Genomic DNA, 25547 nt, shown 5'->3' with positions numbered 1-25547 from the left:
CTTCTTTATTCTCGTATTTCAAGTGTCAATTCATTTCATGTCACCTAGTCCATGGGTACAATCATCAGAAACACCATAGCCCCAAATTAAGATTCAACAATAAGAAAATATAAAAAAGCAACCATAATAATCTCGGTATCTTGTTGTATTCAGAATATAGGGTGTCTTAAATATATGCAAATAATTTAAATTTAAACTTAACCCTGAAATTTGGTGAAGGCCTGGGGTTCAACCAACAAATTTCTCCAGTAAGATCTTTCATAAACTAGATCTGTACCATTTTCATACGAAAATGTGTTTAAAATTTCTCTTCTTACTTGTGTTATAAAGCGTAATAGTCTCCTTCTACCTTTCAAAAACGTTGATTAATTTTTAAAAACTTGTCTTGAAAAAATAATACTTCTCAAATATTTAGCACAAGTCAAAATAAGAGAATGATACAAAACCATTTAACTTATAAATTTTTGTGTTGGTACAAAATTTGTATACCTACATTATTTTTTATATTTAGCTGACACACAGTCAGTTACTTATAAACTTCAAATCCTCATTAGAATATTCAATAGTTTATTAAAAATCAAATATAAACTTTTTTTAATTAAGAAAAAAACACCCTGTTTGCACAAGAACAATAATGTTCAAGATCTAAACGAATAAAATAGAATCTTGCGCGAGTCAGTAAGTATTTGTGTCGTGTAACTGGCAGCCTAATTGAATTATCTTCAATCAGTGTAAGTTTCATTTGACTCAAATTGAAAATGGTTAACAATTTGTGTTTTAATTTTATTTCATATGCATTTATTTATTAATTCTTCTTCTTGTTTTTTTTGACAAAAGGAATACGAATGCTACATGTTTACTACAACTTATTTTTTGAGTGTGATTTTAAAAACTCCTGTTTGTGTTTATCTCTGTCAGACATTTATGGTACATAATTCAGTTTGAAGATATATCATTTTATATGCTTCGTTGAGTTTTCTTTTAAATTAGTTGTTGCGATTAGATTAGTAGTGCCTCCTGCGGTGTTGTGATTGTGATTTGTGACACTTGATGCGTGATTTTTACTCTGAAAATGGGGCAATTAATAAAAATGCAAATGCAATTTGTGTAGCTAATTTTTTTTTAAAAAGATTTGCGTTAAGAAATTTAAATAATTTAGCAAAAATGTAAGGAACATTTAACACCATACAGCTGGTATGGTTGCCAATTTAACAAAATTAGGTTATTCTTCTTAACTGAAGTGAGAAGAAAATTTCGTAGCTGTTTGAACAACTATAGCTATGTTGTAATGATATTATTCGATGAATCTTCTTAACATTTGTATTTCCATAAGATCTTCAACATTTTAATTTTAATTACTTATTAAAATCATTTTTATGGTTGTCCTGATTCTTCAAAATTAGTGACCACCGATGTACTGGCTCAGCTTGGTGGTTTCGATGAAAGATGTTAGCGGTTTTATCGCGGATTTAGTATGAATATTTTAAAAAAATTGGTGCCTTAGAAAATTTTCCACTAAACTATTATTTTTAATTAATAAATTGATACATGTGAATAGTAGTTTTTTTTTAATAAAATTTCATTGCATCAGAACAACTAAGAAGATATTTCCTTATTATATTTTGATGAATTTAGAAATAACTAAAATTATTGTTAGAAGCTTAATTATAATGACACTATACAGCCCAGATTCCATCAAGGCTGCAATCAACAATTTTGTTCAGACAAGTCATCCATCAATTAATAATAGTATTGATTAAAATTTATATTTTCCGTGAATATCTACCATTACTTTTTTCTTCTAAAGGAAAAAAAGTACGTATACGCCAGAGTGAACAATAAAAACATCACGTGTACGTCCAAGTGAACGAGTTGTTGGTTTGTATGGCATAATAAGTGTAATCTATACTTATTGTTTTATTAATAAAAAAAAATACATACACAGAAAATTAGGAATTAAAATAAACTTAAAACAAAAATCCTTGAATTGACTCAAGACAATAAGGGTTCAACCAAAATTAGGCAGGAGATGTGCTTAAATCGAAATGGTAATTCTTTGGAGACAAGTAATATGGCGCATGATTTAAAGGTATTATAGTTATGTTTTGAATTATAAGGAGAAACGAGTCTAAATAATATTAGCACCTACATATATTCGAGTTGCAATAATTGTACTCTTAATATGGTGCTCGAGGCTCGACTGCTTACATAAAGGTGTGGGTACAAGTTCCACTTTAAACAGCATTCTTTTATTTATCCTCCAACTTCAACGGTATGCCACCTAATGGGATAGTGTCATGAAATTTGCATTTAAAAGGCCTTTATGCCTTATATTTGAAAGACAGAGTTAAAATTATTTTCTTTCTTACACAATTTCGTTCTCTCTTCAGTAGTGGTAGTAAGACCAATTTGTTCACCATTTACTACTTGATTTTTGAAAGTTTAACTTTTGGTTTGTGTTACTAACGGAAAGAAAATTACGACTTTTTTATACTTATATGTTTTATCTCTGATATAATTTCTATTTTAACAAAAAAAAAAAAAATTAAGAAAAATTAATAAATTTAAAACTGGTATCAATTTTTTCGAAAAAATGTCAAAAAATATGGAAAACTTGCGCTTTTTTTACTTAAATTTTTTACAAAGATTTTTAGTGCAAATAGATTCTAATGATAAAGAGAGAGAAGCGAAGCTTCTGGATTGAGAACTTTTTGAGTTATTCGTGCACGCAAATCTCAAAAATTCTGTTTCGAGAAAATTTTTTAAATACTTGTTGCATGCTTCGAAAAAAATGTAGTTCTAATACTAAATTCAGACTAAGGTACATAACTCCTTAATATTCACGATTTCTTTAACGAAAAAAAGTTGATTTTTTGGAACATCTATAATTTTTATCCTCAATGTAGGAAAAATTGTAGAGCAGCCAATGTTCTCAAAATTTAAAAACTTGAGTTTTTTTTGTCGTTCTAAAATGTATACTATTTTGTTAAGGCTTTTTATAAAAATAAAAAAAAAGGCGCTTTTCAGTATTTTTTTGAAACGATGAAGAACTTCATCATCTTAATTTTTGGCATTCAGCGTTTCAAGCTTTGCCCTTAGATTAAATTAATAAACCGAGACCGCAAAAAACTTTTGACGCCAAAGATTTATTTTAAATTATATTATACTTTAAAACGAATAAATCAAACAGAATTGAGGTGAACAAAACAGGAAATATTAATTTTATGCATCATTTTTTTTGTCTTTCCTTTAAATGTTATCGTCAAAATTGTTGTTTCAGAAAATAATCATTTTTTGATATTTTCGTTTATTATTGGTACCTAAATGTCATTTAAATTAATAAAAAAAATTGACTTTCGATTTTATCAGCTTTCGATCATTGACTCATTAAATGACCTGCTTAATTGTGATTTCAGGTTTGTTTTTTGTTTTGTTTTTGTTTTTTTTTTTTTTTTAATAAATTTTAAAAGTATAAAGCATTCGATTTAAATATTCAATTAAGTGTTTAAAAAAAAAACAGTATAGTCAAGATTTAGAGTTGAATTTCTCTAAAAACGATTACTGATTCTTGATTCAATAAATATCTTCGCTTGTTCCTTCGGTTATCCTTATTTTAGTTATTGTAATTAAAACAAAAAAATTTAATTGAAAACAATAAATTTTTAGTACATTTTTCATGCATTTTCATTTGGTCAAAAACTTATCAAAATTTGTACCTTACAATCGATTGCTATGATGATGCTTCTCAGGCCCTTCACTGTTAGAACTTAAAGAACAGTTTTTATTTGGTGTGTAAATTAGTAACTATAATTATAGTTGAGCAACTATAATTATATTGATTATAATTAATAGCAATTTCAAATAACAAAAAATGTACTTCCTCAGTTTCAATTCAATACAATACGGTTATACAATACTAAAATTAGAACCGGAAGTAACTTCAGAAACAAAATTGCCTTAAGAACTAGTTAAATTAAATTGAAAGTTCTTCATTCTTAACCACTTTGTTTATTTTTACTTCTTGTCTGTGACCTTCATAAACGAGTTGCACTAAATAAGTAGGAAGTAAAAGTAAACTCAAGAATTATTACCAGAAAACAATAATGGCAATTCTTTGCATTTATTAGTATTAATACAATAAACTATACCATTACTATTAATTACCAAGAGTACAAAAATGCTGTACAATTTTTTTTGTAGGTTTAAAAGAGTTGCACAGCTTTCAAAATATTTATGGAATTTCATTGCTCCACCCAAACATTTTTAAAGTAACAACTATCTTATCATATTTTATTTGACGGAAGCCTCATGATAAATCTTAAGTTCAAAAGCAAACATATTTTAGAGTATTGACATTGGCCTTGCATAAAATTCATAGACCTTTAGATACTTATCTCTGAATGTTGTACTGTTACCTAATAATAAATCCAACAAAAAAGGCGTGTTTAAGCTCTCTCCTCTATACAAATTGATTATAGTCGAATCTCAACAAATGTATTTAAGTACAAGTACCAACCTACCTTTTTTTTTACACTCTTCCAAAGTAGCTTAAGTTAATTCATTTCCTAACATCACACCATTACCAATGGCTTCGAGAGTACATTGACACATGTCGAGGTAATTGAATTGGGTTCAAAACAATTTGTGCGTGTTTCGAAATGGGTAACACGATTAAACAAAAAAATAATATAGTTGGTACAACAAAGCGGTTAAAAGATAGATGAACCCTCGTGTTTATTGTGGTTTGAATCGAGGCAAATAAAAGTAAAAGTTACTCTTATGTTACTCGCGTAGTAGCAACTTCCACCATTGCCACTTTATGTGCTTTAAGGAGCATTCACCTGCAATTGTGTTCGGTCGTTGTTTGTTGTTGCCAAAGCAAAATGGATTCGATTCATGAATTATTAAGCCTGGAAAAAGGAATAGCGCAAGCATAAAAATTGTCTCGACGACCGACGACGGCAGACCTTATTGCCGACGATGCAAAAGTCAATTGTATCATCTTCTTCTTCGTCTTCTTGAAGGAACGTGAAACATATTTTAGTTGTTTGCTGATGCGAATCATGTGAACCCTTCCAAGCATATTATCTGGTGCATCGTGCATCGACATTGGAACGATGCGATGCGACAGTGTTTTGACTTGTGTCGGTGAAGGGACCCACAAATGCGCTCTCTGGTAGAATTGCGACACAGTCTAGATCTCGCGTATACACCAAAGTGTAGGAGTTTCAGCAGAGATGTTGACTCACAGTCACAACTCACAACAGAAAGAAATAAATGAATTATGTGAGTTGACGAAGAGACGTTTTGTAATTATTTCAAGTGAAAACTAAAAAAAAAAAAAAAACTTGTATTCATGTCAGAATGTTTACTCACGTGGTTTTGTTGGGGAGACAAAGAGTATAACAATGGAATAGGAATTACCACTGTACCGCCAGTACGCTGGCGCACCACAGCAGCCTCGCCAGTCGTAAGAAAAAGCTAGCAACTTGTCGGATTTAATACCTATGCTATATAAAGTAAATCTAACCAAACAGTGTCAGGAAGTAATCTATTTTGCCAGTTGTTTGGTGTTGAGATGGAAAACAACTTTCAGTATTTTAACTTTTGTCGGGGGGATACAAAAAAAAAAAAAAATATATCACGATCCATTGTTGGTAATAATAGTATAAGGTAACCTCTACGAGCATATAATGGAAAGTGTAAAACGTTCACGTTTAGAGAGAGGTGTTGTGTTCGATTACCATAGAAGTGTTTAATAATTGCTTTATAGGTTTATTTGAATTTTTGTTGTGTCTTTGAAAAATTGATAAAAAAATGCGGTTTTGACGAGTTCCTTCCGTGTAGATTGTGGTGTAAGTTCAAGAGTTTTTTCAGACATCCAGGAAAATTAACAAATACAAAGGGGCTCCCGATTTATGATCCCTGCCTGCCTTTCATTGATCACGATCCTTAGAGTCGTTAAGAGTTAAGCGTTAGTGAAAGACAAATCGAAAGGTCTATCAGCTCTCTTTTCCTTCTTATCATCCAACACTTGGCGGCATAAAGCAGGACTGCTACAGTGTTTTATGAAGTAACTGCTTAATCATCCGAGTGAGGAGTTTTTTTTTTATATTTTTTACTTGTTCATGAAAAGCTGTATAAGAGTCTTATACTTACAGCTAGTAAATGAGATTGACAGCTGATACCAAAGGTGGCTGCTTACCTTAGCTGTTGAACTGATATGTTAACCCTTTGCTCCCGGCAAAAAATACAAATATTTTGAAAAAAAGTTTTGATATTTTCTAATTACACACTAAAATGAAAAAATAATGATTGTACTAGTAATAACATTGTATAAGGAATGTTTTGAGCTGAGAGTACAAAAGAAGAAGTCCATTTTTTAGTAAAAAAAAACTATCAAAGTAATTAATAGGTGGTTTCATGCTGAAACCACTAGGAAGCAAAGGGTTAAATATGATGTCTTCTATATTTGAACATTATTTTTGTTTGTGCTCTAAAATTTAACGGCTTAACTGAGCACTTTCTTTGAAATTAAAATTGAAAAAAAAATTAAATCACAAGAAAGAGAACCACTTTAAAAATTGAACTTACGATTTATTAGAAAAAAAATTTAAATCCAGCTAGTTTATCTTCACACCTGACTTGTTAATGATAAGTTATTAATGAACATCTTTAAACCATTCAGAAATTCTTTGGATTAATTGGTTAGTGATACAAATATTTTAGTTTAAATTTTTCAATGGAAAACAAAATGTTACACATACACCACAGTGACTTATTCTTTTACTAATAATAAACCCTCAAAACGTCATGTCTTCTCATTTCTTGGAGCTCAAAACCATTTAGGAAGTTGTTTTATTCTTTTTTACATTTCCCTTTTAAATTTTTTTTACATTTCTTATAAAAATATTGAGCATAATTTTACATTTAAGAGGCTACTTTGACAATAAGACGAAGAACTTACGATCCAGTCGTCCATTTAATTTGAATTTTCAGTAGAAAAATATCGTAAATAAAATTTTTGTTCCATAAAATAATAATTAAAACTAAATTTGCGAAACATACTGTATATGAGAATAAAAAACCTCTTTTCACAAAATAACGTTATTTCTTTGACCATTTAAAAACTCTACATTTTAAAATCTTTAAATAATTTTAATAAACTATTGTTGTTGCAATTTTCCCTTAGTGACTTATTGAAAAAAAAAAAATATGTGCATTTGAAAAATGATTTGATATCTGTAATAATAAATTGTTTATTCAAAACCTTCTATAAAACCACCAAAACTTTCTAAAAATATTTAAAGTTGTTGAAATATTTTATTTAAATTTTTTTTGGAAAATTCTGCACTTCCAATGAATATGAAATATTTCATACAATATATGTACAAAATATTAATGTTGAGTTTATATCAATATATACGAATAGTATCATTCTTTTTTTTTCTAAAGCTCAATTTATCATTAAACTCTAATTTGAACAGAAAAAAAAATATTTTTATTAGATTTTCAAATTAAAATATTAAAATATTTTGCAAATATATATGTATGTATTGCTAAAAAATTAATACAAAAGTTATAGCCCTATGTCCACTTTTTCAGCTTCTCGATCTAATGTGCACTGGGTTGAAGTTTTCGGTTAAATTATTTTGACGTGATGGGATGGTATAGTTAACAAGTTGGAGAGCAGGTTTACGCTTTTCATATTGATGGTTCGAGAATCGGGTAAAAATAATCTTAACGAATCGATAATTATGTCGTTTTATAGGCTAATTTAGCCAAGAGCTCACAGAAAATTTTGGGAAAGGAAGTACATATAACCAAAATTCAAGTACGTCCTGTCATAGAATTCTAAAGTCAGTGGATTCTTGTACCTAACCCAAACTGTTGGTCAGCACTGAAACAGTGAAAACTTGACAGTTGTCTTCTTAACAGCCGCCTATAATCATATTGTTTAAAACTTAACTCCCTGTGGGAAAATCTATAACTAACTATCAATACAACTAAAAAAAAAACTCTTCGAATCACCCTGTTGAACAACTTAATCATCGTCATTATAGCATTGCATTTGGTTCCGGTTTCGTTAACAGTTGGTATTGTATACTATATGGCGCTAATTTACTGACTATATTATTATGTGACTACAATAATTTGCAATGAAATTTATATTCATTTCATATTGATTTTTCTATCTACACTTGTATTACCGTTATAATGATTTTTCTTTTTAATTTTTTTTTTAAATTAACATAATTTTTTTTGTATAAATTTTCATTTGCAAATTTTCTATTTGATTTCAGGAAATAGAAACACAAAGACGTATTCGCTGATAGAAATTAATTGGAAATTGTAAGTTTTTTTTTTTTTTTATTTATAATTTTTCATGCATGAAATTATATTGTAAATTTTATATGGCAGCTTATAAATTAGCATAATCTTTGAAGAGCGTTCGATAGATCGTAGGTGTTAAAAATATTTGGAGAAGAGGAAAGTTATTTTTAAATAATGTAAATTGAAATTCTTTTGAGTTTTTTTTTTTTTTTTTTGGTAAATGTAAATATATTTGTTTATATTTATCTTTCGGGCTTGTGCGTATTTTGTTTTTGTTTTTTGTCGATTTATGTAACTGATGTGATAATATCTTCCGATCTCACAGTGGATTTTTTAATGAGGGGGAATTAATTCATATAAATATCATAAATAGGCCTAGTTTAGTTATAGAGATGACTGCTGACAAATACTTTTATCTACCTGCATGTAGTTGAACGTAAAATTGTTATTAAAACAAAAAACGGATGAAAGTACAGAAGTTCTTCGATTACTAGCTCTTAATTTATTCTGAAGAATTAGTAAATTTAGTGTATGGTGAAATAATACCGAACATTTTTAAACTTGTACATATGTATGTTTTTAAGATCAACAAAAATGCATTTTTTAAAACTAAGATATTTTTTTATCCGAAAATTGAGTTCGTCTTTGCCATAAAATACCCTAAAAATGCCATAACATCGACGATGAAAATTCAAAATTACTTTAATTTCATTGAATTTTCCTGAAACAAACTGAATACTTGCATTGAAATATTTGAGTTTTTCCTAAACTTTGACAAACTAGACCTTCAAACTTTTTCTATTAAGCCTTGTATAATAAAGGCTGAATGAAGTTTATATTTATCTTTGAAAAATACTTTTTTAGTTTTTTTTATATACCTACTGTAATTTTTTTGACATTTTTCTTCTTCTGAATTTAACTGAAAATAAATATGGCCAACCAATTTGGAAAAATTACAAAAAAAAATTTTTTAAATGTTAACATTTTTTTAGTTATTTTTTTCCAAATTCTGATTTTGAGCACCAGTATTTCAAAAACACTTTCTTCAATTTACTTGATTTTAATTCTACAAATCGAAATAAGCTTAAAGCTTTTTTAAACATAATTTTTGAAATTTTAACAAAAAAAAAAAAAAAAATTTGTACAAGAAAATCTTCATTTAAATTTAAAAAAAGCGGCAATAGCGACAGTTTTTATTGTAGAGCTTAAAGTATTTTTAATTACCGACGTTTTGAAAAAGATCATCATAATCGTGGCTTAATATTACCATTTTTTGAGCTTCAGTTACTCCACTTCTAGAAAGTCCATCAACTCCTTTGTTCTACCAACCAAATATTCGAATGATCAAACATTGTTTGTCTCAAATGATTTTGTTAGATAGCTTTCTTGAGAAAGCTCGCGGGACAAACACTTCGCAGTCATATATGTCATCACTCCTCTCTTAAGAGAGGCTGCCTATAATTTAAGGGACATAATCATTTTACATACAGTGGCAAGAGCCTTTAAAGATTATGAAATAAAGAAATGCACTGTTTTAATTTTACTTTATTTATGTTCTATTTTGCTTCACTACCTAGAATATGGGAAAACAGCATTTTTCCTAGGTGTCCTCGAAAATGGCGAATTTTCTTCGTCCTCTCACTATTGAAATTACATGATCATCAGTGAACAGCTTTCATTTCTCGGTAGAAGCACTGTGAAATGAGCATTAATTCGACCTACGTCTCCAAAAATTATATATTTGTTGAAACGAACTTCAAGTAACTTAACTCATAAGGTAAGAGGTTAAAATTCAAAGATAAGCTGATACCGAAAATGTAAAAAAAAAAAATGGGTTGCCACTTTTAAAATGGGAACTTCTATGTGGCAACTCTATCTTCGTGTAAAGGTCCATTTATAAAAGTCATAATCTTATTTGAGCTTATATCAAAATGGCATGTTGTGCGAGTGTGTGAACACACAAAATCGCATATAACGCAGGGTATAATGCGCATATACGTGCTTCGTTCAACTTTCTTTAAGCAGTTCTTGCGATTTTGACATAAGATATTATGTCAACTATTAGAGCTGGCCCTTAGTTTGAGTACAACTCACATGTCTTGAGACGTACACTCCCACAGCTCGTATGACCTTCTTTGTGTCTTGTATCTGGTTGTCTTTCGTCTTTTTTCTTCTTCTCAGAGAATTCTACCGTAATACTAGCAATAATTGAGCACTAACTTTAGGACTACTACGACTGCGGGTACTTTGGACTTCTGTGAAGAAACAACCTTAAACCTTTTGAAACAATTTAAAAACGTTTACTGCTAAATAAAATCCGCTAAATAAAATCCGATTATATATCATTTAGTTAATAGTAAATTGCTCTCTTTTTTCTTTGTGTAAAACACGACTACCATCAATTTTACTCTGCACATTAATTAAATTATAAGCTTCAACCAAACCCCAATATGAACTTTTGTTTTCGTTAGTTTATGTGTCAATGTCAAATCGTTTATTGTTTTTTAATTCATTTTATGTATAAGCCCTCTGTGATCAAATTCTAAACATTAAAAAAGAACCTATCTCAACATAAATCTACCTAACCGTTCAAAACATAAACAAACAAACAAAAAAAAAAAAAAAGAACTCACACATCCGATTCCCATTAAACGTTGTTCGGTGCGGTTCGACAGCAAACCAATCGACCTGCAAACACATTATTTTAAAATTATTACTCGATTCTTTTTCCATTTTGATGGTGTTTCTGTTTCACCTTTCAAGAACGTTTGTTTGTTCAAGTCTGATTGAATGTATCTTAGAAATAAGATTCCAAGGCGAAGGTAAAATAGGAAAAAAAAAACTGGAACGTGTTTCAATTGGAAAATGTATCTAATCAAGTTGTGTTCGTTAAATTATTTTGTTTTGCATTAGAAACCTCTCAGTATAAAGTTGATGCAAGGTATACTTCTACTGGGGCACAACAATCACATATATGCATTATAAGTACCTACTCGTAGTACTCGTATAGTTGGAAAAAAACAAGTCGTGATAAATGCAAACCTAACGTCTCTGTCAGTCAGTTTGCCCGCTTTATTAGCTTTCCATAATTTTATCTAGCATTTAAGTACTCAGCAGACTGTAGCTCCATCTATTGTGATGTAATGTTATGTATATAGTTCGTTGGGGGGGGGGGGGGGGGGGGCTGTAGAGCTACAACACAATGATGGCGATATATGTAAATTAAGCAATGGCCTTGGAAATAATAATTTCTATTTGTTTTCCTTGGTTTTACCTTATACCACTTATGAATACAAAGATTTTAATTAATTAATTGATTTTATTAGTACAAGTTTGTAGATAGAAAGCCTAGAGAGCGGGCACCGGCACATACCGGTCAGGTGTATAATTTCAGACTTACTTTTTATAGAGAATTTTATTTGTTTATTGTAAAATTTTTATTTTCACCAAAGTTATTTATGCAAAATAAGGTAAAGTAGTAGCTTCAGTATGTTTTGTTTTGTTTTATTTATTTTATTTTTTTGTTTGACATTGAAATTTTTATATATGGAACATAAAGTTATGGTACCTACACCGAAAAAAAAAATTGATAATAACAGCTATCAAATTAACATTTTTCAGTGACAAAAGTCGTCCAACAATTAAAATATCAATTTTGATATTTTATAATATCATTTTGACATTTTTTTTATTTCAGGTGGGACAGTGAAAATTTCATTTTGACAATTAAAATATCATTTTGACATTTTTTTAAGTTAAAGTGAATAGTGAAAATTTCACTTTGACAATTAAAATATCAATGTTGACTAGATTTTACGTTTTAGTTTATTATAATGAAACCTATTTCTTTCCTTTTCATTTTTATTATTTTTATTATTTTAAGAATTTTCTTTCTTTTTTTAAAACATTACTGAAAGGGAATATTCCTTACAAAATAATGGTGATATTATTTTTTCTATTATAAGTGATATAATTGTTTTGTTATTTTCTCCCAAACTATGTGAAGTAAAATCTTAGTGCCGATCAAATTTTCTCAGTAAATCATACATTTTACTTCGAAAAAACACAAAGCGCCTTTAAATTAGTACATATTAAGAATTTTTTATTTAATATTTTTCAATAATTTGGAATGAGAAATTGATATGAAAAAATGATAATAAAATATCAAAAAAAAATTCCAAAATGTGACATTTAAATATCATCCTGATAATAAAAATGTTGTTTTAACATTTTAAATATCATAAAACACATTTTATAGAGCATTTTTGGCTGATATTTAAAAAATGTTAATTTGATATTTAAAAAATGTTAAATTGATATTGGTTTTTTTTTTCGGTGTATATGAAAAAAGCGTAAAACCTAAAGACCTTATGTTAATAACGTTGACAGGTCAAGTTAGTTATTTTGCATTGCAAAGCATTATGGTGTTGTCGGTATTTTGTACACTGAAAATAATAAATTTCGTAAAATTACGAAAATAGTTTCATACACTACATTTTCGTTGGCCCAACGAAACATTCGTTGGCTCAACGAAAATATGTAATTTTTCGTAATATGAAAACCTTCATCAATTAATGAAAACGTTTCATACACTTTTTCTCCCTTTTTAGTGCCAAAAAATCCAATTCAATGAAAAGATTCATCAATTACGAAAAATTTCATACTCATTTTAAAGAACAAAAATACGATTTTTTCCTTACTTAATCAAAGTTTTAATTAAGTAAGGAAAAAATTCATTAACTTATGAAATTCAACATTAACTAACGAAAATCTTCATAAGCTTATGAAAATTCTTCATATACTAATGAAATATTACATTGGCTTATGAAAAAATACATCCGTTAACAAAAAAAAATCGTTGCCTTACAAAAAAAAAAAAAAAAAAGGTAGACTTGGGTGCATTTCTGTTTTAATGGTTAAAAATTGAATCTTGCTGGATATAGTTCACATTAGGTTTTTGTTTAAAAATCTATGTAAGTTGAGCTGAATATAAAAAATATTTGCGTATTGACAAGGTGTCTCACGGATAAGTCAACTGATGAGTCCAAGTGAGCTCCACCGGGTCGAAACGCCATTTTTTTGTTTGGACTGTATTAAATTAATAATAATTTAATAAGTCCAATAAATATTTAACAATAATCTACTAAAAAAAAAAAAAATAATACAACGAAAAGTTTCGTTAGCTAACAAATATTTTTTCGTAATTTAATAAAAATTTTCATTAAATTTACGAAAAAATTCGTTAGCTAACGAAAGTTCTTTCATAAATTAATAAAAAAATACATTGACTAACGAAAAATATCACCGTGGTTAATTAAATTTTACGTTAATCAATGAAAAAGTTTGGTAAAGTGATGTAAAAATTCATTAATTCGCGATCAAAAATGTTTATGAAAAATTTCATTAAAATACGACAGTTTTCGTTAGTTGATGAAGTTCTTCATTAACGTATGAAAGCCATTTCGTTGAGCCAATTAAATTTTTCATCGGCTGAAAATTAATTAAATTTTCGTTGGCTCAACGAATTTTTTCGTTGTATTTACGTAAGGATTTGGTTCAGTGTATTTATTCATAATAATTTTAAGCGCTCTGGCCATTTGGAGATTAGTTCCACAAAATTAATTAAGTAAATTTGAATTTTTGTGTGAAAAATTGCATTCCTTTAAGATATAAATAAATTAAATGGTATTTAAAATGTTTGAAAAATGAATCTGAAGTTGATAGATATACCTAAAAAGTGAAGTTTAATGGAAATAAATCGTTAAAAATAAATTGTACCTCAAAAGTCTAAAAAATATTTTTAAATCTTAAAACGGAGCACATATTGCCAAAAGTCTAGATGGATGCAAAAGGTGCCAGCAGATATGAAAAAGTTCTTCAAATTAAAATAAAAAAAATCGGTACAGAAAAGCATGTATTGATACAATGAAGGAGAAATCATTAAGTTGTCAAACTTAAAATCACACAAAAAAAAAAAATAGAATTATGTATGATGTTTTACACATTTTTAACCTCTAGCTTACCAGAGCTGCCAATTCCTCCCATGGGCGGTTTTGCTCCATTTAGGTCATGTTTCGGATTTTTTTTTTTTGAAATTGTATTTTTCGACTCCTTCTTTCGCAAATAATACCTTCGAAAATTAGGATTTGATTGTTAAAAATACAAGATACTTTTCACATGAACGATAAGATAGATACCTATTTTTTATTCAATTATATATTTATAATAAACAATAACGATTTGATATAAAATCACAAACAAAAGCCACTTATTTTATATTGCATGTGCCCATTATTTTTTTTTTTTCATACAACAAAAACAAGAACAAAACAATGTTGGAACCCCCCAAATGCTAGTTTATTTTTCAAACCTGCCTGGTTCGATTGCCAAAAGTTAGCTCAGTATAGCCCAAGATTTTTTTTAGCCCATCCTTATTTCTAAAATTATTTTTTTCACCTCAAAAATTCATAATACATAAATATTTTATTTTATTCAGTGTAAAAATTGTTGGTTTTGTACTGTGGTTCGTTTGCCAACGCTAGTCCAGGATAGCGCAACTTTTTTTTTTAATTATTCCACCATTTTTTTCAAAAGATACAATAAATTTGTTATTCATATCAGAAACCGAAAAAAATATGTTTTTTTTCGTTAGTTTAAAATCTTGTGAGGTTAGCCCAGGATAGCGCAACTTTTATTTTCGCTATCTCAGTTTAAAAATTATAAAGCTTCTGACACCTAAAAAAAAAAAAAAATAGTGCGCATACACCACAGTGACCTTTTAAATTTATAATTTAAAAATAGATAAATCAAATGTTTTTTATTTGACTTAGCCCTGATTTTTCAATATCAGAGAAATAAATGTCTATATAAAGAAAACTTTTATTCCTAGGAATAAGCTCTAACTGAGACTTATTGGATTATTGAAAAATTGGCACTTTACTTAGTATTCTTACTTGATTGAATGTAGTCCATATAACATTCCTGTAGATTAAGTTGTTCTACACTTAGGAGCAAAAAAATTGAATCAAACTTTGGGTTCTGTAAAAACGATTATTGGCCAGGATGTAATTGACATACATGAATGTTAATTGCACCATTAAAAAACTTGAAACAAAAGCTTTAAATCATATGCTAGGAACTTAAAAAAACCGTTCACTTTATAAAGATGCAATCAACATAAATGAAGTACATATATAAGGAAAAAAGACTGATATTTAAACAGGGAATATCTGGAAAATTTAACATTAAAAAAAAATTAAGTGCAATTTATTGACAGATAGCGGGACTATATCGTATGCATTTATATGTTTTCTAAAACAATTCAAAGTAAAAAATTCAAGCTTTTAAATTGGACCATGAGACTTGTAGAAACATTATTTTATCCATTGCATTTTTTGTTTTTAATACAAATAATTTATTTGATTCCGTTTTTTTGCTCCTAAATGTATTTCATAAAAACTAAAATGAGTTTTTTAGAGGAGTTAATTTGAATTTGTCATAATTTTTTAACTAAGGGTTTGTTAACAAAAAAAGTGATTAAATTTTTTGGAATTACTATGGTCAATTGAAAAAAAGTGTAAAAAGGATAACTTTTACGCTGAAAAAAATAATAAAAATTGTTTTAGAGTGCAAGATCAATTCGCAAGAAGTAATTCTTTCATAGTTTTAAGGTTTAAAATAGTCATTATTTCGAATGGCTTCGTACAGTTTTTTTTTTGTCATAAACCTCAAAATCCATGAACTTGTACCTTGAAAAAAGGCATGCATTTTCAAAAAAAGGATGAAATTCATAATCAATTTAAGAATTCAAGGAGCGTAACATGGTTAGATCTATTTTTGAAATAATTCTGCTCTCAGTAACATAAATTTTTCTAAAAAAAAACACATGAAAAAGCCTTGTAGTCCTAGACCAAACTAAGTCACACTTAAAAAAGAAACTAGAACAACACCATTTATTTTCCATGATATAGCAAAATAATGGCCTCATTTCCAAGCAAATAGCTTTTAATTACTTTGAGAAAGTAAACATTATCAAAAACCATATAGACCATTATAATAAGGAACGAAGTCAAAAACTAATGCCTTTTGACCTTCGACATCTCTGAAACCTTGAAACAGTAACTTTGATTTGTGGACTCATTTTACTAATAACCTTTCTTTGCCTTAACTTAATATACGGGCGAATTGGATCATCTTGATCAAAAGACTATTAATTTTGTGATGCTTTTTTTTTATCAAAGGCTGAGGTAAGCTCGCCGGTTCCAGGGTTTTGCCGAAGAAAGCACAGTAAAACTCGGCTATAGAAGAAACCAAAAACTCAAATTCTTTATTTTCACTATAGAATCGTTCTTTATTGTTCTCTACTTTCTTTAAATAACAATTTTATATAAAACTTATATACTACTTATAAATAATGCCCAATACTCTAAGAGAGCAGGGGATCTCGGACGGAGATAAAAGGAATAAATCCTATGGTGACCAAAATATGCTATTATGACCAAACTCAGAGTGAGATGGTGGTTTCGGGAATTATGACCAAACTCCAAATGAGATGGTGGCTTCGGATAGAGACGGGTATTATGACCAAACTATAAATGAGATGGTGGTTTCGGGAATTTATGACCAAACTCCAAACGAGATGGTGGCTTTGGGAATTATGACCGAACTCTAAATGAGATGGTGGTTTCGGGAACTATGACCAAACTCCAAACGAGATGGTGGCTTTGGGAATTATGACCAAACTCTAAATGAGATGGTGGTTTCGGATAGAGACGGGGATTATGACCAAACTCCAAATGAGATGGTGGCTTCGGATAGAGACGGAAATTATACCTAATGGTCGGATGTAATGCCCTTAACTCAAGGTGAGAAGGGGGACTCGGAAAGAGACGCTAAATCTACCTACCTAACGTCAAAACGGAAATTTGCCAACATTCCAAAAATTTACAACAATACGGTATATCTATTATGGCTTAAATAGGTGTACTGAGGGAGAAATCGTCTACTCGAAGTAGATTCAAAAGATCTCTGGTTTATTCGGAAATTCTTACATCTACTTAGTAATATTTTTACACAAAGCAAGTGTGAACTCTATAAAATTAAACGGTAAAATTAAAGTTAAATTAATAATAACAATAGTTTTGAGTATAAAACAAAATGTATGTTGTCGTGTTTGTGTTGTTGCTATTGATGGCATAATCCGGGACGTTCAGTTGTTTCGGTATCGGTTTTATAGTCCGGGATGGGCGGTTGCCAAATAGTTTTAATTAATTTGATTTCTTTTTGTTGCTGTTGATGGCATAGTCCGGGACGTTTTATAAATTTGGTTTCGGGTTTATAGTCCGGGATGGTTGGTTTCCATACAGCTTTAATTAAATTGGTTTGCGGTGGAAAGGAAAGTGTGACGCTTCGTTACACACCCCCCTTTCTTTGGAAGACGAGAACCTTCTCGTCTCAAACTCTTCATGGCGGTAGGAGAAAAAAAAAATAAGAAAAGGAAAGGAAAAAAATGATTAGAATAAAAATTAAAATATGTTTTGTTTTTAATTCATAGTAACGGTTTTTTTTTTTTTTTTTTATATTTTTTTTTTTTTGTTTTTTTGTTTTTTTTTTTTTTTTTTTTTTTTTTTTTTTTTTTTTTTTTTTTTTTTTTTTTTTTTTTTTTTTTTTTTTTTTTTTTTTTTTTTTTTGTTTTTGTTTTTTTTTTTCCAGAACTTCAGATTATATTAAATACAAGAATAAGTATAAAAAGAAAAAAAAGTAGATTTCATTAGGTATAACACAAAAAAATAATTAATTCAGGATGCGGTAATGTTTACATGGGAATGTTGATAGTTTTTTTGAAGTTCCCGAAACGGAGAGAAGCGCGGTTGTTGCCTCTATTTAACATTACCAAAACAGGCCCCCAGGGACACTGAATTGTAAATCTTCTGTGTGGGTAGTACCCGCGGTTCAGGTATATCCCTTTGAACGGGTCGAAAACAGGTGCAGTAGTCGGGTCGGTTGGTGGTTTTGCACCTGGTGGTGTTGCTGCTGGTGGTAAAGTGGATGGTGTTGATGGTGCTGGTGGTAAAGCGGATTGTGGTAATGGTGCTGGTGGTAAAACGGATGGTGCCGGCGGTAAAGCGGATAGTTGTAATGATGCCGGTGGTATTGGCACTACAGCGGGTGTGGTTACTGCTGGTTGTAGAATTGCTGGTGTTGGCGGTGCAATCGCGGTTTGTTTTGAAGATGTTGCCATTGCTGCTACAGCACATAAATCGTACAACCCAGCTGCATCTTCCGGTAGGCAGGCGCTTAAATTTAATGCACCAGATAAATAGGCAATCTGGCCGGTTGTCGCTACGAAACCTCCTCTGGATCTTGGTAATGGCGGGTTTAGCTTGCACCAAGCTTCCTCGGCTGCATTCCTCTGCTCCCGAATCTCGGCCATCCTCTGTGCAACTGGAATTTTCGGGGGGATCGGCTTCGCAGCTTCTTTTGCGCGGTTCTCTACCCGGTGGGTTTTGACGGTGATTTGTAAGGGTGCATCTGGTCGCGGAGGAGCGCGTACCTGGCTTGGAGCCGTTCGTTGGTGGATGCACGGGTCATTTGGTACAGGAGCACGGCTTTCAGGTAGTGGCAGTTGTTTGCTGTAAACCTTTGTCGGTTGGCTGGCGGATTGCTGGCGGCTCGGTTCGGCGATTGGAGGGACTCCACGGCTTGGCTGTGGAAACTGTCTCTCTGGAGAAGATAATCTGTGGAATCGTCGTCCTTCTTCCAAATCGGCCTGGTTCGGGTGGTCTTTGCGTATATTCGTTCTTCCATACGGCTGGGTACGAGAACTTTTGCTAATTTTACTGGTCTTATGATTCATATTCATTTTTTCGGCGGTGTCAATGGCTTGAGATAGAGGTCTGCTTATCTCGGCTGCTGCTACCTGACTGACTGGAATGTCTGGATAATGAAGCTTCTTGATGCGGTTCGGTAGGACATTGGAAATATTATTTATTTCCTTGAATTTCGGTAAATCTTTATTCAAAACTTCGTTAAGTTTTTGCGGTTGTTGGACAAGGAGATGTGATGTAACATGGCAAACAGCTGAGTTTTCGGTCTGGATCGGTTTACTTCCGGTAATGGGTTTCCCCGCTATGTAAAGCTGAATGTTTGCTTGTTGCATTAAATCCATTCCTAGGATTGCGTCTTCTGCAAGAGCAGGTAAATATGTTACATCTCCTGTAAGTTCAGTGTCTCCAATGATGAATGTGGTGGTGAAGTGTTCACTCGTAGCAACTGGGTTTCCATTGGCCATATGAATCGGTTCGTAATTAATCCGCACCGGTAAGTCAAGTTCTTTAAACTTTTGTCGTACCTCTTTGCTTATAAAAGTTTTTGTAGAACCGGTGTCGACTAATGCTTGGAACGTGCGGTCGTCCACTGTTATAGGGACGAAATATCGGGGATCTCGGCGGGGCGGACAGTAAACAACTGCAACGAGGTTTCGGTGACAAGGACAGTCCTTGGTTAATTTTCCATCCTCGCCGCAGAACGAGCAAAAGAGACGGAACGGTCGATGGCAAGTTTCTTTACGATGGCCTCTTTGCTTGCAGTTCCAACAATGGGTATCCCTATTATATGGAACGGTTGCTGGCGGATCGCGAGGAAACGACTGTGCAGGGGAGGCTGCAGAAACTGTCGGTCGGATATTTCGTTCTTCGTTTTTGACAAACTCAAATTCCTCTGCGAGAGTCATCAACTCGTCCAAGGTATCAAAATCTCGGCGACGAATGTAGAACCTGTATTCAGGTCTCATGTGGTCAAAGATTCTGTCTAAGTTTTCGTCTATAGACATACGAGGGTGTTGTCGTATGAGGTATTGTACAGCTAAGATGTACTCCTTAGCACGCTCACGGGGACCTTGGCGTTTGCGAAGTATTTCCTCTTCTAATTTATGAAGATAGCGGGCCGGTAAAAAATAACGTATGAAAGCCTCGCGAAAGTCTTCCCACTTTCTGAAAGTTTCGCTTTTGATACGTAACCATTCTAATGCAGTACCCCGGAATAACTCAGGCAGTGTTCTTAACATATCATTTGGAGGGATGTTATAGCACCGTGTTAGTTCTGTTACTCTTTCCAGGAATTCAAGGGGGTTCCCAGATGAATCAAATCGCAGGCCCCACTTGCGCACAGTGTTCATCACCTCAGCCTCGTAACTCAGAGTGAGTCGATTTGAAGGTCCAAGTGGTGGTGCTTGTGCGGAAGTAAATTGAGTCTGGTCTGGATGAGAGATGAAACTCTGCTGGAAGGGTGCTGGATGGTTAGCGGAAACAACGGAGTTGTTTAAAAGTGGTTGCTGGTGGCCGGGTATCACAGTCGGAACTTTGAAAGAAGTCTGAATATATAAAGGGGTTTTTAAATCTTTTTCGAGACTTGTCGGACTGGTATCGGGTGCCTCTTCTTTGGAAGCGTCTTCGGCGTCATTTGCTTCATCGGATAGCGCGGCGTCAAGCCTTTGCTGAGTGAGATTATTCCATTTCTCGCATAAATTTTGAGTAGAAGCAAGTGCACGAACTTGTTTCAAATGCTGACTTAAACGTTGCCGCAGGTCCTGCATGTTTCCTGCAGTATCTAAATCACGGGTTTTGAGCATTTCGATTAGTTCGGTTTTCTTCATCAAATAGATGAAACCAAGATTCCTGAACGGACTTGACTCTTGGTCATCGTCTGGCGGCGGTGAAGCGTTTGCTTCGGGCATATCGGGGCAGTGAAAAACGGATTGTAAAGAACTAGTGATTTGGAGTTAAAAAAGAGCGGAAAGCGGAGGGCGGCGGAAGGCGGTAGAAGACGGTTGAACCTTTAAAAGATTCCGGGTCGGTCGGCGGAAAGAATTCGGAATGAATCTTCTAAAGGTCCCTGCTCGGGCGCCAAAATGTGATGCTTTTTTTTTATCAAAGGCTGAGGTAAGCTCGCCGGTTCCAGGGTTTTGCCGAAGAAAGCACAGTAAAACTCGGCTATAGAAGAAACCAAAAACTCAAATTCTTTATTTTCACTATAGAATCGTTCTTTATTGTTCTCTACTTTCTTTAAATAACAATTTTATATAAAACTTATATACTACTTATAAATAATGCCCAATACTCTAAGAGAGCAGGGGATCTCGGACGGAGATAAAAGGAATAAATCCTATGGTGACCAAAATATGCTATTATGACCAAACTCAGAGTGAGATGGTGGTTTCGGGAATTATGACCAAACTCCAAATGAGATGGTGGCTTCGGATAGAGACGGGTATTATGACCAAACTATAAATGAGATGGTGGTTTCGGGAATTTATGACCAAACTCCAAACGAGATGGTGGCTTTGGGAATTATGACCGAACTCTAAATGAGATGGTGGTTTCGGGAACTATGACCAAACTCCAAACGAGATGGTGGCTTTGGGAATTATGACCAAACTCTAAATGAGATGGTGGTTTCGGATAGAGACGGGGATTATGACCAAACTCCAAATGAGATGGTGGCTTCGGATAGAGACGGAAATTATACCTAATGGTCGGATGTAATGCCCTTAACTCAAGGTGAGAAGGGGGACTCGGAAAGAGACGCTAAATCTACCTACCTAACGTCAAAACGGAAATTTGCCAACATTCCAAAAATTTACAACAATACGGTATATCTATTATGGCTTAAATAGGTGTACTGAGGGAGAAATCGTCTACTCGAAGTAGATTCAAAAGATCTCTGGTTTATTCGGAAATTCTTACATCTACTTAGTAATATTTTTACACAAAGCAAGTGTGAACTCTATAAAATTAAACGGTAAAATTAAAGTTAAATTAATAATAACAATAGTTTTGAGTATAAAACAAAATGTATGTTGTCGTGTTTGTGTTGTTGCTATTGATGGCATAATCCGGGACGTTCAGTTGTTTCGGTATCGGTTTTATAGTCCGGGATGGGCGGTTGCCAAATAGTTTTAATTAATTTGATTTCTTTTTGTTGCTGTTGATGGCATAGTCCGGGACGTTTTATAAATTTGGTTTCGGGTTTATAGTCCGGGATGGTTGGTTTCCATACAGCTTTAATTAAATTGGTTTGCGGTGGAAAGGAAAGTGTGACGCTTCGTTACAATTTATTGCTCACTTTCAAATAATTATCGCTTTCGATATCAATATCGAGGTAACCAAAATATAAAAACATTTCACATCAAAAGCATTTCATCGCATTCACTTAATTTGATTTTAATTCCACCCACACTGCCCAAAATATCTCAAACGAAAAGGTTATATATTACCTATAGTTTCATTGGTCAACCTATAGTTTCATAAGCAATCCCAAAAAAGGAAATATTTTTATTTTTGTCAGTAATTTCATCGTGCTTCCGTAATTACACCCGTGTGTTCGGTCATAGCACACTCATTACGCATTAAAATAAATTTGATTTCGTGATAAAAGAAAATCACCTATTATAATGAAACAACAAATGGTCAACAACATTTGGCATTTTAGTTCTATCAATTTTGAACAAAAAAAAAAAAAAAAAAATCATAAAGTATTGAAACAACAACAACAACATTTGGCATTTTAGTTCTATCAATTTTGAACAAAAAAAAAAAAAAAAAATCATAAAGTATTGAAACAACAAAAGAAACTTAAGCACCCAAAGTAAAGTGACACTGGCTTTAAGGAATTCCACATTGGTCATAAATCATAGCACACCAGCCTCAGGCTTGCAAGTTCCTACCCAAACACACATACCTTATTCCACTTCACCCAGCCAGTATCTATCTACGGCTAAAAGTGAGCGGCTTAACTGAGAGACAATGTGCATAACAAAAAAAACTAACCTTTTATAGAATTCGTTTGAAAGGCATTTCACGACCTACAGATACATTCTGATTGTTAACAGGTAGTAGGTTCTATGCCATTATTGCAACTTTTGGCCAAAAGCAGGAGTGGTAAATGGCTTTAGAGTATAGTAACATAAAACGTGATCGTACTTTGCAAAATATAAATATCTATATGACACTAACTGGGCATAGCTTTTTTTCGTTTGCAAAAATGAAAAGCGGAATCAAGACAAAAGCTATTATAAAAGTCAGGAGCGCTTGAAGGATTAACGAATTAATAAGAAATTTCTTGGGGCGAAACATTAAAATGGATCTATAACCTTTTTATGTGGCTCAAAACAGTCGAAAATTAGGAAAGCCAATGAATTACTAAAAAACAAGTTTATAACTCTTGAAAAATACTGATATTTTTCTGGAAAAAAGTTATCAATTTTATTCCTGCGCCTACACTTTTTAAAACATAAAAGCCGGTCCCGTGTTTTAGCATGCAAATAGCAATTTCTGCAGCAACAAAAACGAAATAATGTAGATAAACGCTTTTGTCATTTTGTAATTAGTCATTATAAACCCTCACCCTGCCGGGTGTATTATGATGATTATGTTTTTATGCTTGTGGTGAGACACAAGGAATTAAAATACAAACTAATCTATGTAGTGGTTATTAGTTGTCCACGGTTTTGACCACATTTCTCAAGACTGACTTATGTAAAAGAAAAAAGAAACACGTTATGATTCAGTAGATTGGGGTTTTATATTTTGTTGTTTTCATTTCCCATTCTTCATGCTGAAAAGTCGCATTTGGAATGAATTAGTTTAAGGGGTTATTCGATTACCTCAACTAGCGTTGAATCATAAAATAAAGGAAATGTTTTAAATTTTTTTGTTTTACTGCAAATTGTTTGTTTTATCCTTTCCATGAATTTAACCCAGTTTCTTTGTTATACGTTTGATCAAGATACCTACTGGTATTTATGACTTAACCTTTATTTCAGTCTACCTAAAAAGTTTAAGAAACCAAACAAAAATTAATTAACTAAATAGTTGTAGATTTTTGTGAAATGGTCAGGCCACAGTCAGTCGACCTAGACTAATGATTCAAGCTTAAAATTTTAAAATGGTTTTTGGTCGAAATGTGAACATGTAATTTTGGCAATAAAAAATATAAACAAATTAAAATACTAAATTATGACCTCGTACGGGTAGTAAAAACATGAAACAGAGAAAGCTGTGATCTATATGATTTTTGGCCAAACAGTTTTGCGTGGGGGTGGTTATTTTGGGTCAATTTAACACAATGTTTAGTTTTATAGTTTATTATGACTTAATTTTCTCTCAATGCCAAAACCAGAATAGCAACACACTGTGAAAATTATACCTTACATTTAGAAAAATTGTGATCCAAAAAAATTGGGTTTAGTAACTTCGTGTTAGAAACAAGAAAACTAAAATAACATCTTTTTTTTTTAAGTCAAAAGATACGAGAAGAGATATGTACAAATTGGCCATTCCAAAGTAACGAAGAGGATATATTGACGTTTGGTTCCAGTTTATCTCGTTGAAAAAACTTAGTGGGTCTTAAGGACTCATGATAAAGTTAAATGTTCTAGAAGTTTTACGAAAAATGAATTTTACGTGTCCAAATTATACCCAGATAAAGACGCGTATATTCGTCTTCCCAGTTACCGTCTTTGTCTGTGAATGATTTAGCTACTTTTAATTAGTTTTTCGTGAAACTTCTAGCACGTCAACTTAATCATGAGCCCTTAAGACCCACCAAGATTTAAGCAAATAGATTGCTTCTTTAACGAGATAAATTGGATAACGATAACAAAAAAAAAAAATAGTGATAACTCAAAATCTTATCGCTCGAAAACATTATTTTACAATATAATAAACCTAAGTGGTCACTATGGCGTATGCGTAATATTTTTTTCTTTTGGAAAACTAATGATACAACCGAACCTTTGAGATAATAAAGTTGGTAATTTCTAATTTTAATTTCAGGGAACCATGTTTGTTTCCTGATAGATGGCAGTAATTGCTATCAGGAAAAGTTAAAACAGAATCAGTCAGTGCAACAAGAACAAATTGAAATGAAGTCAGAAGAATGACTTGTTGCATTTTTTCTAATCGTAATAGAATTTTATTCCCACAGTTCCAATCGCAATATTTATTTGCTTTAAAAAGCTTGCCTCTCTAAGAGTACGCAATAAAAAAAATATATGCGCTGAGCATTATAAAAAACTCAATCAGTTAAAAGCAAAACTTGACAAATTTATCAATAAAGGCGAAATAATTCATAAAAATAAGTGTCAAAACTTAAAAAAAAATCAAAAAAGCACTCTACTATCAACTTTATTCAATAATTTCAATAATTTTTAACCA

General features: G+C 31.7%; 1 protein-coding gene across 1 annotated transcript in view; it reads left to right on the top strand.

Annotated features, from left to right (window-relative positions):
* LOC129916804 (mucin-2) overlaps positions 1 to 25547 on the top strand; it is a 77815-nt gene that overhangs the window by 25638 nt on the left and 26630 nt on the right. Inside the window, exon 2 of the mRNA XM_055996948.1 lies at positions 8304 to 8352. The gene's annotated coding sequence lies outside the window, so the exon portion shown is untranslated. The remainder of the gene's footprint in view (positions 1 to 8303; positions 8353 to 25547) is intronic.

Source organism: Episyrphus balteatus, chromosome 3, assembly GCF_945859705.1.
Source record: "Episyrphus balteatus chromosome 3, idEpiBalt1.1, whole genome shotgun sequence".
NCBI lineage: Eukaryota > Metazoa > Arthropoda > Insecta > Diptera > Syrphidae > Episyrphus > Episyrphus balteatus.
This window is presented reverse-complemented; position numbering and strand designations above follow the sequence as displayed.